The sequence below is a fragment of the Cervus canadensis genome, chromosome 32 (assembly GCF_019320065.1).
Source record: "Cervus canadensis isolate Bull #8, Minnesota chromosome 32, ASM1932006v1, whole genome shotgun sequence".
In the NCBI taxonomy this organism is placed as follows: domain Eukaryota; kingdom Metazoa; phylum Chordata; class Mammalia; order Artiodactyla; family Cervidae; genus Cervus; species Cervus canadensis.
In genome coordinates, this window is record NC_057417.1 from 16,047,993 (window position 1) to 16,059,282 (window position 11,290).

Consider the following 11,290-nt stretch of genomic DNA (forward strand, 5'->3'; position numbering starts at 1 on the left):
GGTTTCTTCTTCCACGTTGGGCATCCTTAAGGCTGAAGAGCTTGGGAGAGCAGAAATGTTGAGACACATGACGTCGGGACCAACTGCCCCCAAAGTAGGCCTCAATTATATACTGATTATGTTGAATTAAAGTTAAGAAACAATTGATGTAAGAGGACACTTAGACCCTCCGCTGTGTCTCTCTGGAAGCAGCAAATAAACTTCCCATGTGACACATACTACTATATATGAAATAAATAACCAACAAGGGAACAAGGAACTATAATCAGTATCATGTAATAACCAGTAAGGGAAAAGGATCTGGAAAAAAAATGGATATTTATGTATATATATATATATAGCTGCATTACTTTGCTATACACTTGAAACTAACATAACATTGTAGATCAACTGTACTTCATTAAAAACAAATAAATGAATTTTTGAGGGCAGAGAATCCCCAAGTCAAAGAAAATCAGTCAATCAATAAGTATATCAATCATTAAATTTCTCATGGGAAAGGTCCATTCCCTGCATCTGGAGGTAAAAACGGACACCCTTATCATCAGAAACAAGGGATTTGAGGTGAGAAAACTGTATAAACAAGTCTTGTTACCTCTTTAATTTACTTTCCCCAAGCCCAAACTCTGTTTAGGTAATTCACTAATTAAGAAAAGTGAAAGTGTTAGTTGCTCAGTCATGTCTGACTCTTTGTAACCCCATGGACTGTGGTCCACCAGGCTCATCTGTCCATAGGATTCTCCAGACAAGAATACTGGAGGGGGTTGCCATTCCCTTCTCCAGGGGATCCCCCCAACCCAGGGATTGAAGCCAGGTCTTCCCCATTGCAGGCAGATTCTTTACCACTGAGCCACTAGGGAAGCCCCCAAAGCCTAATTTTCTTTGTCTCACCCATTCCTCAAACCTTTATTTCTTTGTCTATTAAGTATAAAAGCTGCCTGAGTTGGCCACTTCTTAGATTCCATTTCTATAAGACCTCTGTTCATACAAATTAAAATTCGTCTCTTTTTCTCCAGTTAATCTGTCTTGTGTCCATTTTATTATGAGTCCAGCTGCAAGAACTCAAGAGGGGAAGGAGGTAAATTTGCCCCTCCTCAACAATGACCATGACCGCTATGCCTTGGGAAGTTCCATTTGCTGCCTCGACCCCACCTTCCCTATCAAGTTCAAGTTTGTGCTCTGTGACTTTAGACAAGTGACTTTCCTGCTTCAGTTTAACTTAGCTGCTGGAGGGGATCAGGATACACCATCTTGAAATATACCACTTCGGCAGAGGATTATTTTGAGCTGAAGGCAATCAAGAAACAGCAAATGCAGAGAAAGCTCTTTATCCTCCTCTTTTCTGCCTAAAGGCATAAATTTCCCTCTGTGAAGGTGTGCCCCCTCCTCAATTCTGTACTAAAAAGAGGAAACAACTCTTATCACACTGGCGATGGTGCCAACTTTGAATTTGCACAAAGAAATTGAATTGAAATAACCCTTATCGTCCATCATTTCTCCCATATATTTACCTTCCCACAATCTACTGCTCCTAGAAGCCCAAACCTTTTTGTTAAAATGGTATATAACCTCTCAGACTAAACCATGCAACTCAGATTGGGACTTGAACCCATGGTCTTTTAGCTGAGACCACACACTTGGTCTCAGGACTTAATGAAGCCCAGCTTCTTGAAGTCTCTTCCCAGAAAGAATTCAGTGAGAGACAAAGGGATGGGTAAGAAGTGGATTTATTTAGGGAGAAATACACTCCAGAGACAGAATGTAGGCCATCTTAGAAAGCAAGAGGTCCCAAAATAGGGGATATTAGTTTTAATGCACTGGGGAATTTCATAGGCTAATGAGTGGGAAGATTATTCAACTGTTTTGAGGAAGTGGTAGGGATTGTTAAGAAACAAGATTCAGCAAGGAACCTTGACCTCCTCCTTAGCTGCCTAGAGAATGTAGATAGAGGACCTGTTATAGCAAGGGAATATCACCATAGACACTATAGTAAGACATTAGGTATATAGACAGGGAGGAACATAACAAGGCCTATTTGTTAAAACTCCTCTGTGTCCCACTGCCTCTGCCTGGACCAGCAAACATTTATTTACCAAACATTTGCTTTTCCATATCCATGTGAATTACCTTCCTTACCTTTGCAGTCCCAGATCCCTACCCCTAACATCCTCTTCTATCTTAAGCTGAAGATGGTATTTAAGGTGAAGGTTTCAGTCATTTTAGTAAATTACTCCATTTTCCTGGGCTCTCCCATGTACACTTGTTATTAAACTTTTGCTTGGTTTTCTCCTATTAATCCGTCTCATGTCAGTTTAATTCTTAGGCCAGCCAGAAGAACCTCTAAGGGAAAAGGAAACTGTCTTCCTCCCCGACACTCTTTTTCTGTTACCTAGCATTTCTTAGTTTAATTTGCATGGACCCATCCACTCAGTTAAACAGTGTAAGAGGAAAAGTATTCTCCTCCCCTATACTGCAAAGTGGGAATCACAAGAGAACCCACCTTCTATTTGTGCAGTGAGGACTAAATGAGGCAAATACTTGTGTAGTACTGAATACATGACCAGCTCATAGTCAGTGCTTAGTAACTGAGAACTTAGATAATTACCACTTCTACTATTGATGAAAAATTAACCAATCTAGGAAAGACATGGAATATTTTATTCAAGCCAAATGGAGAATTTTAGCACGGTCACACAATCTTTTGAGACAGAGGCAGGGCTGTACATTAAATGATGTGTTTTTGACAATCTACAAGTACAAAGTGAGTAGTGGGTCATGAGTCATTATGGCCCCTTACAAGATTAAGAAAAGTTATCTCCTAAGGAGCAATGAATCTCGATGAGATTAAGGAGGAAGTTTATCTCCTAAGGAGGTCTGATTAATGCCTGCTAAATTGCTTCAGTCATGTCTGAGTCCTTGCAACCCTATGGACTGTAGCCCACCAGGCTCCTCTGTCCATGGGATTCTCCAGGCAAGAATACCGGAGTAGGCTGCCATACCCTTCTCCAGGGGATCTTCTCAACCCAGGGATCAAAGCCACATCTCTTATGTCTTCTGCACTGGCAGGAGGGTTCTTTACCACTAGCACCACCTGGAAAGCCCCCATGCAGATGCACACAGCACACGAAAGGGACTTCCCTGGTAGTCCAGTGGCTAAGACTCTACTTTCACTGCAGGGAGCATGGGTTCGATCCCTGGTTGGGGAACTAAGATCCCACAAGCTGCATGGTCAAAAAACAAAACAAAGAAACAAAAGATACAATAAGTACTAAAGGGTGGGGAGGAAGCCCAAACAGGCAAAGAAACACTCTATCAAATTTTTCCCATCTTGCCATAAATTATGAATTTTGTTTCATCACTCGCCCTCTCGATCTTCATCCCCAGCCCTGGTATGTTTGCCCCTTGTGGTCTCAGGACAATTTTGAGAAAGGTGAACAGCTGAGTCACTGAAATGTAACCAGTTTTATTAACTACAACAAAGCTGGTGTTGACAAAATAAGTTAATCCGTCCATCTAAGAAAGAAATGGAAAATTTTATTTGAGCCAAACCAAGGATAATAACCTGGGAAGAGCATCTCAGAAAACTCCAAGAACTGTTTCACCCATTAGAGGCCAAGGCATAGTTTTATGTTTTTTGAAATAGAGGACTGTACGTTTAATGACATATTACTGACGGTTTATACAATCCAGATCTGTAGGTACAAGGTGGCGGATCATTGTGACCCCTTACAAGAGCAAGAAGGAATGTTACCTTTTAAGGTGTTGTCTTAGGAGAATGCTGCTATTTTGCTGATGGAGAAGTTTGGTCGATGCATAATGCAGGTACGCAATGCACAGTAAGGGGAGAGAGGAGACCAAAGGGCAGAGGACATGTTCTGTTCACTTTTTTCTAATCTTGCCATAAAATATGAATTTCATTTCACACTGACATCCCCACTACAAGTCTCTCTCGAGAAGGGGAACTTCTACAATCTATATCTATTCATCTTTTCTTCAAACACACCCTCTCCCATAACATAATGAGATGCTTCCTTTTAGCAGGGAGCCCCAGGGACCTGGCTTCTGTCTCCCTACTTCTATCCACTCTCAGGCACCCCATGATCAATGTGTCCGTATTGCCATCTCAGCTGTAGGGGACTCACAAGAAGTCTTGTGCTTTGAAGGATCCCACTTACCTACATTTTACATATCAAGAGGGAAGAGGATGGCAAATCATTATTGGCAGGAAAGATAGGGGAAATAGCAGAGGTCGTGTATTCAAAAGCAATTAGTTGGGACAACAGAAGGAACAAAAGGAGAGACATTATGCAAATGGAGGCCATTCCATCCCTCAGAAGATAATGTCCTCTTTGAACACAAAGGGAAGGCTTTTAAAGCAGCCCAGTTCTTTCCAATTCTGTTCAAATATTAAGCTTCCTCATGATTAATATTAGGCCTGGGTAGTATCAGGGCTCTGAAACATTAACACTTTCATATTCCTCAGTAATGATGTTAGTATTCACTGTATTAGATTTTAAATATTTCACAACATTGGGCAGGAGTCAGTACAGTCATAAATCTTTTATTTCTACCAAATAACTCAGAGCTGGCACGAGCCCATACTGCTCTTCCTTTTGTAACGTTTCCTCCATGTAGTCTTTTGAGGGCTACTAAATTGGGGATAGTCTTCAATAGGAAGTCCATTCTCTGGGAAGCAAGTAGTGTCTGATTTCAGTTACTTTTGGAGGAGAAAGCAAGGTGTTACCAAACTCTGAGTGCCACTCAAAAGCCAAATTCAAATATCGAGAGTCAATTGGAAAGAAAACTTAGGTTTTTTCAGGAGGCTAGCAACCTGGGGAGAAGGCTGACTTGTGTCCAAAAACCAATTGCAAAGATTCTGCTCAACCATGAAGTTTTCCCAGGTGTCTGAGACGATAAAGAATCTGCCTGCAGTGCAGGAGACCTAGGTTTGACTCCTAGGTCAGGAAGATTCCCTGGAGAAGGGGATGAAAACCCACTCCAGTATTCTTGCCTGGAGAATTCCATGGACAGAGGAGCCTGGTGGGCTACAGTCCATGGGGGTCGCAAAGGGTCAGATATGGCTGAGTGACTAACCCAACACACATAAGTTTTTAAAGGGAGAATCACTTGGGGAGCAGGTCAAAGTCTTCAAATCTTCTGCTGTGCGCTGACTTTCTTCTGATTGGTTAGTGGTGAAGTAAAAAGGCAGTGCTCTAGGAATCACGTGCTCAGCCTGAAGTCACCATCCTCCACCTGGAGGTGGAACTGCCTTAGTTCCAGCAGAAGAACTCAAAGGTATTTTGCTGTGCATATTCCATGAGGAGGAACCAGAACCCTGAAATGTTGTCTCTTTTCCTTTTTCTTTTTTTCCTTTTGGCCACACTTCATGGCCTGCGGGATTTTAGTTCCCTGACCAGGGGAACCCCTGCAGTGGAAGTGTAGAGTCTTAACCCTGCACTATTGCTTCTTGACTGTTCCTCCTAAGTTTCTGCATTCCCTCCCTCCCCTGGTAAGCAACTGTCTGAATCTGCCCTTTGGAACTCAGAAAAGTTCAAGGAGCCTGAATGAAGCTTATTTCCTACAAACAGAAATGGGGAAACCCTGAAAGGATTTGTACCCAGAAGGACCCCCCCCCAGGCTCCTGCTCTGTTTCAAAGGTAAGCAGAATTGGAAAATATCCCCTTTATCTTTGCACCCCTTCTTCATGGACCAGGATTCTTCTTTCTCTCCCCATGAAGAAACTGTGACCGAGTCCAAGCTTGCTCTGCTCACCACACAACAGGCCAATGAATCTGAGAGACAAAGTGTTGAGGCAAGGAGTATAACTTTATTCAGAAAGCTGGCTGATCAAGAAGATGGCAGGTTAATGTCTCAGAGTAACCATCTTGTCAGGGTCTGGATGCCAGGTCAGGGACAGAAGCCCTGAGGAGCTAAAATCAAAAGGCAGGATAGAGAGGGACAGGCAGTGGGGAAATAAAGTGAAAGGGAGGAAGAGGTGGGGGGTCTTCAGCCTTCCAAAACATCTCTGGGAATGGCCAGATTTTGAAAGCAGTGTATTAATGTCTTCTTTTTGTTGTAGCTATTCACAAGTGGCAGGGTCAGATTATGTTTCTATGAGCTGAACAAAGGTACTTTAGTTTACAGTCAGGCAGACAGGCAGGGTCCTCTGAGGCAGGCTGTTATGTGTGATTATAATAACAAAAGTAATGAAGAGCAAGTCAAAGAAACAGTTTCCAACATGGAGTCAGAATTGGCTTCTTCTCTGCAACAAAACCAGGAGAAATGGAGATCAGAGTTCATCCCTCCCATGGGCAGAAGAGAGCAGAGTACAGGAGAGGTATTACCAGAAGGGGAACCCCTTCCAGGGCCCGAGATTGGGTTCCTGTCTAACACTCAGAAATGAATTGTCCAAGGAGACATACATACTGACCAAGTAAGGGAATTTATTGGGATGTGGTGCCCAGGCGGAGGGCAGTGTGGTGAAGCAACCCAGAGAACTTCTCTGCCACATGGCTTGTAGACTGAGTATATGGTGGTGGAGTTCGTCCTTCGGGTTTTCTCTGGCCAGTCACCTTGCATGAAACTGAGCAGGTCCCTGTGGGGCTCTGGGCATGGAAACCTTTCTTTGTCCCCCACTTTTTGTTTGTAGGAAAGAGGTTTCAGCCTCCATGACTTTCACTGAGTTCCAAAGGAAAGGTTCAAACCATTGCTTTGAATCAAAGGAGGAGGAGATGCAGAGAGAAGGGAAGAGCAGTCAGGAAATAATAGTGCAGCTCTGGGACAGAGTCCTGGTTCTGCCTCAAGGGATACACAGAACTATCGTTGAGGTCTTCTGCAGAACTAAAACCCACCACAAATGGAAGATGTTAACTACTTATGAAGCACTCTTCATTCCAGAGAATCACAGTTTGATAACCCTGAGAACCTCATCAGGAGAAGCTCATTAGGAGATACCACCTGAGGCCAGATTAAAGGAATGCAGGCCCTAGACACACCTCAGTCCTTATCAACAACCCTGCCCTTTGGACCATTGCTATGAAACTCCTCATCCAACCTCCCCCAGGTTGGAACACACAGTTTTGAGGGCATTAGCTCTCTGTGTCCCCCTTTCCTAGCAAAGCAATAAAACTACTGTGCCCAAAGCTCTGTCTTTGAGATTCAGTTCAGCACCAGCGTACATAGGCCAAGTTTCAGAACTACCCCTGTCCGTATTTGATCTGATTCAAGGCCTTTCCTAACAACATGTGTATCTCTCAGTCAAGATGTTTTCCAGCGTGAGAGTTGCTGGGAGTTTGACAGGACATATTATATGTTGGCATCTCCCTCCCTCCTTTTGGCCTCTCCTGAATTCTTTTGGCTGACAGTAGCTTGTCAGTTGCATGTTCTTTATCAGAAACTCCTGTTATGAGATGACTCATGCAGACGGTTATTATCCTGCATGGTCAGAGCAGGTCATTTTAGTCCATGGTTCCCTAACAGACAGATAGCAAGTTTAGAGAAAAGGATACTTGATGACATTACCAGTCTTCAGAGTGGGAAAGGAAAATAGGAGAAATTTAGGGGACAGAAAACATCCATGTCTTGGTGTACCACCCATCCATTGTTGACACCCCTCCTTGAGAGCCCACATTGCCATCCATTCAGTGTAGAATTCATTGTGACCTCAGTTGTCACAATGCAAAGTCAAGGCAGCCCTTCAAGCAGTGACAGTTTCAAGGAGCGCTTCCAATTAGAGACCCCACCAACCACCCCAAGTGACCAAGCACCTGAGACGTTCTGCTTTTATCCATCCCAGGGACTTACCCAAGAGTTGTTTCCCTCCTTTGAGCCCATGAGAGCTCTTCTTTCACTTTTCCAGGAAGATGGGGTGATTCACCCTTTAAAGGTAACTGGATTGTTCCTAGGAGATCCCACAGTCACCTGGAAGCTTCTCCTTAAAGATTGTGAGTCCTTCCACTTCCCACAGAATAGAGCTTGATTTCCCCCAGAGGGGCCCAGAGCATCACAATACAAAGACTCAAGAGACATAGCATAACCTTCTAGGGCATGTTATGGCAGAGAAAATGACCCTAATTTCTGGCGTGGCCCCATATGCTGCATACATCAAAGCTGGGTTCTCATCAGAGACAGTCATGGTGTGTTAGGACTTCAGTTAGGGCCTCCGTGGCGATCCAGTGGTTAAAGAATCCACCTGGCAACGCACTGGACTTGGGTTCGATCCCTGGTCCAGGAAGATTCTCACGTGCCACGGAGCACTAAGCCCGTGCACAGCAGTAGAGCCTGTTCCATCCTCTGCAACAAGAGAAGCCACTGCAATGAAAAACAAGTAGTGCAACAAAGGGCAGTCCCCACCGCTCCAACTAGAGAAAGCCCAGTAGTAGTTCAGTCTCTCAGTCGGGTCCGACTCTTTGTGATCCCATGGACTGCAGCCAAAATGAATAAATAAATAAAACTTAAAAACAGATTTCAGTTGTCTGGCAGGGACTTTCCCTCACAGAATCCATCCTCTCCGCCCCTCTAATAGTATGGAAATTGTCTCATTTGCCAACATGAGATAAACAACTAATACAGAACCCAGACCGGGAGAGGGGAACAGATGCAATTTTTTTTAAGTCCAAACACAAACGCTTAAATCTCAAGAAAGTATCCCTCTCCTTTGTCCATGAATATTCCCTTTATTTTAATATTATATTATGTATTATTACGCTAAAGACTTCAGCTGTGTGGATCACAACAACCCGTGGAAAATTCTTAAAGAGATGGGAATACCAGACCACTTTACCTGTCTTCTGAAAAAGCTGTATGCAGGACAAGAAGCAATAGTTAGAACCAGACATGGTACAACAGACTGGCTCAAAATTGGGTCAAGGCTGTATAATGCCACCTTGCTTTTTTAACTTTTATGCAGAGTACATCATGTGAAATGCTGGGCTGGATGAAGCACAAGCTGGAATCAAGATTGCTGGGAGAAATATCAATAACCTCAGATATGTAGATGCACTGCCCTTATGGCAGAAAGTGAAGAACTGAAGAGCCTCTTGATGAGGGTGAAAGAGGAGTGAAAGGCTGACTTAAAACTCAACATTCAAAAAACTAAGATCATAGCATCCAGTCCCATCACTTCATGGCAAATAGATGGGGAGAATGTAGAAACAGTGACAGACCTTATTTTCTTGGGCTCCAAAATCACTGTGGTGGTGATGGCAGCCATGAAATTAAAAGACACTTGCTCCTAGGAAGAAAAGCTATGACCAAACTAGACAGCATATTAAAAAGCAGAGACATCATTTTGCTGACAAAGGTCCACATAGTCAAAGCTATGGTTTTTCCAGTAGTCTTGTACAAATATGAGTGTTGGACAATAAAGAAGGCTGAGCACCCAAGAATTGATACTCTTGAACTGTGTGTTGGAGAAGACTCTTGAGAGTCCCTTGGACAGCAAGAATATCAGACCAGTCAATCCTAAAGTAAATCAGTCTTGAATATTCATTGGAAGGACTGATGCTGAAGCTGTAGCTCTAATACCTTGGTAACCTGATGCAAAGAGCCAACTTATTGGAAAAGCAGCTAATGCTGGGAAAGATTGAAGGCAAAAAGAGAAGACAGCGGCAGAAGATAAGATGGTTGGATAACATCACTGACTCAATGGACATGAGTTTGAGCAGACTCTGGGAGACAGTGAAGCACAGGGAAGCCTGGCATGCTGCCGTCCACAGGCAGAATTGGACACGACTTAGCAAATGAACAATAACAGTCATTATACATTAATTATATTAGTTATGATTACATTAGTTTTTAACTATAACATTATACAGTATTTTTCACATGCCCCTTCCTCAAGCCAAGATACCCCTCTCCCAGCCCCTCATAATAATAAAGCCCCCACAAGATCCAGGCTGGTCTCACATGTTACAAAATGTGCCATCTCAAATGTCTCCTGAATATTGAAGAGATATCTTCTTGGCACTTTCTACTGGTGGAGAGAGTAAGCTTTGACACTTCTAGTTTTCCAAGGGTAAGAAAAAAGAGTCCTGGTCCATGGATGAGAGGTGCAGGGAAAGAAGGGGGCTGTGGGTTATCTCCACTCCAGTCAATGGCTTATTATCTCCTAAGGTAATTGAAGTCAGATGTGAGGTTAATTTCCCTTTTGTAAACCACTCCCATTTAGGCTACCTGAGAAATGTACTTCTCTCTTAAGAATTGACCTTGACCTTATCCCTTGAGAAGTAACAAATCTGGCCTTATTATTTTAAAGGCATAGCAAACCCTCTTTTGTCTTGGGTTTTATTACAACGAAGACCCATGTTTACTGAAAATGCCTCTACTTACCCTCTGGAGCAGTTATTCTCAATCCTGGCTAAGCATTAGGTCCAGCTTAAGAGCTTAAAAAAAAAAACAAAAAAAACCCTATTCCCTATGTATAAATTCTAAACATATACCTGCCCTATGTCCCAACAATTCTACTCCTAATTAAGAGTATATGCTTAAGAAAAATGAGTGTACTGATGGGAATTTTTGGTGTGTACACCAAAAATAAGTATAAAATGTTCATCATATTTCATTATGTTAGCCAAAAATTGAAAACAACCAAATTTCTATCAGAAATAGGATGGATGCATACATTGTGGCATAGTCATTTGATGGAATAAACAACTGCTGACCCTCACACAACATGGATGAATCTCACAGACCTGTTAAGGGAAAGAAGCTAAGCTCCAAAAGACTGCATGCTACATGGCCCCATTTCTATGAAATCCAAGAACAGGTAAAATCAATCTCAGGTGATAGAAATCAGAATAGTAGCACCCTATCCTAGGACCAAAGAAAGGTAATGCCAAAGAATGCTCAAACTACCGCACAATTGCACTCATCTCACACGCTAGTAAAGTAATGCCCAAAATTCTCCAAGCCAGGCTTCAGCAATATGTGAACCGTGAACTTCAGATGTTCAAGCTGGTTTTAGAAAAGGCAGAGGAACCAGAGATCAAATTGCCAACATCTGCTGGATCATCAAAAAAGCAAGAGAGTTCCAGAAAAACATCTATTTCTGCTTTATTGACTATGCCAAAGCCTTTGACTGTGTGGATCACAATAAACTGGAAAATTCTGAAAGAGATGGGAATACCAGACCACCTGACCTGCCTCTTGAGAAATCCATATGCAGGTCGGGAAGCAACAGTTAGAACTGGACATGGAATAACAGACTGGTTCCAAATAGGAAAAGGAGTACATCAAGGCTGTATAGTGTCACCCTGCTAGTTTAACTTATATGCAGAGTACATCATGAGAA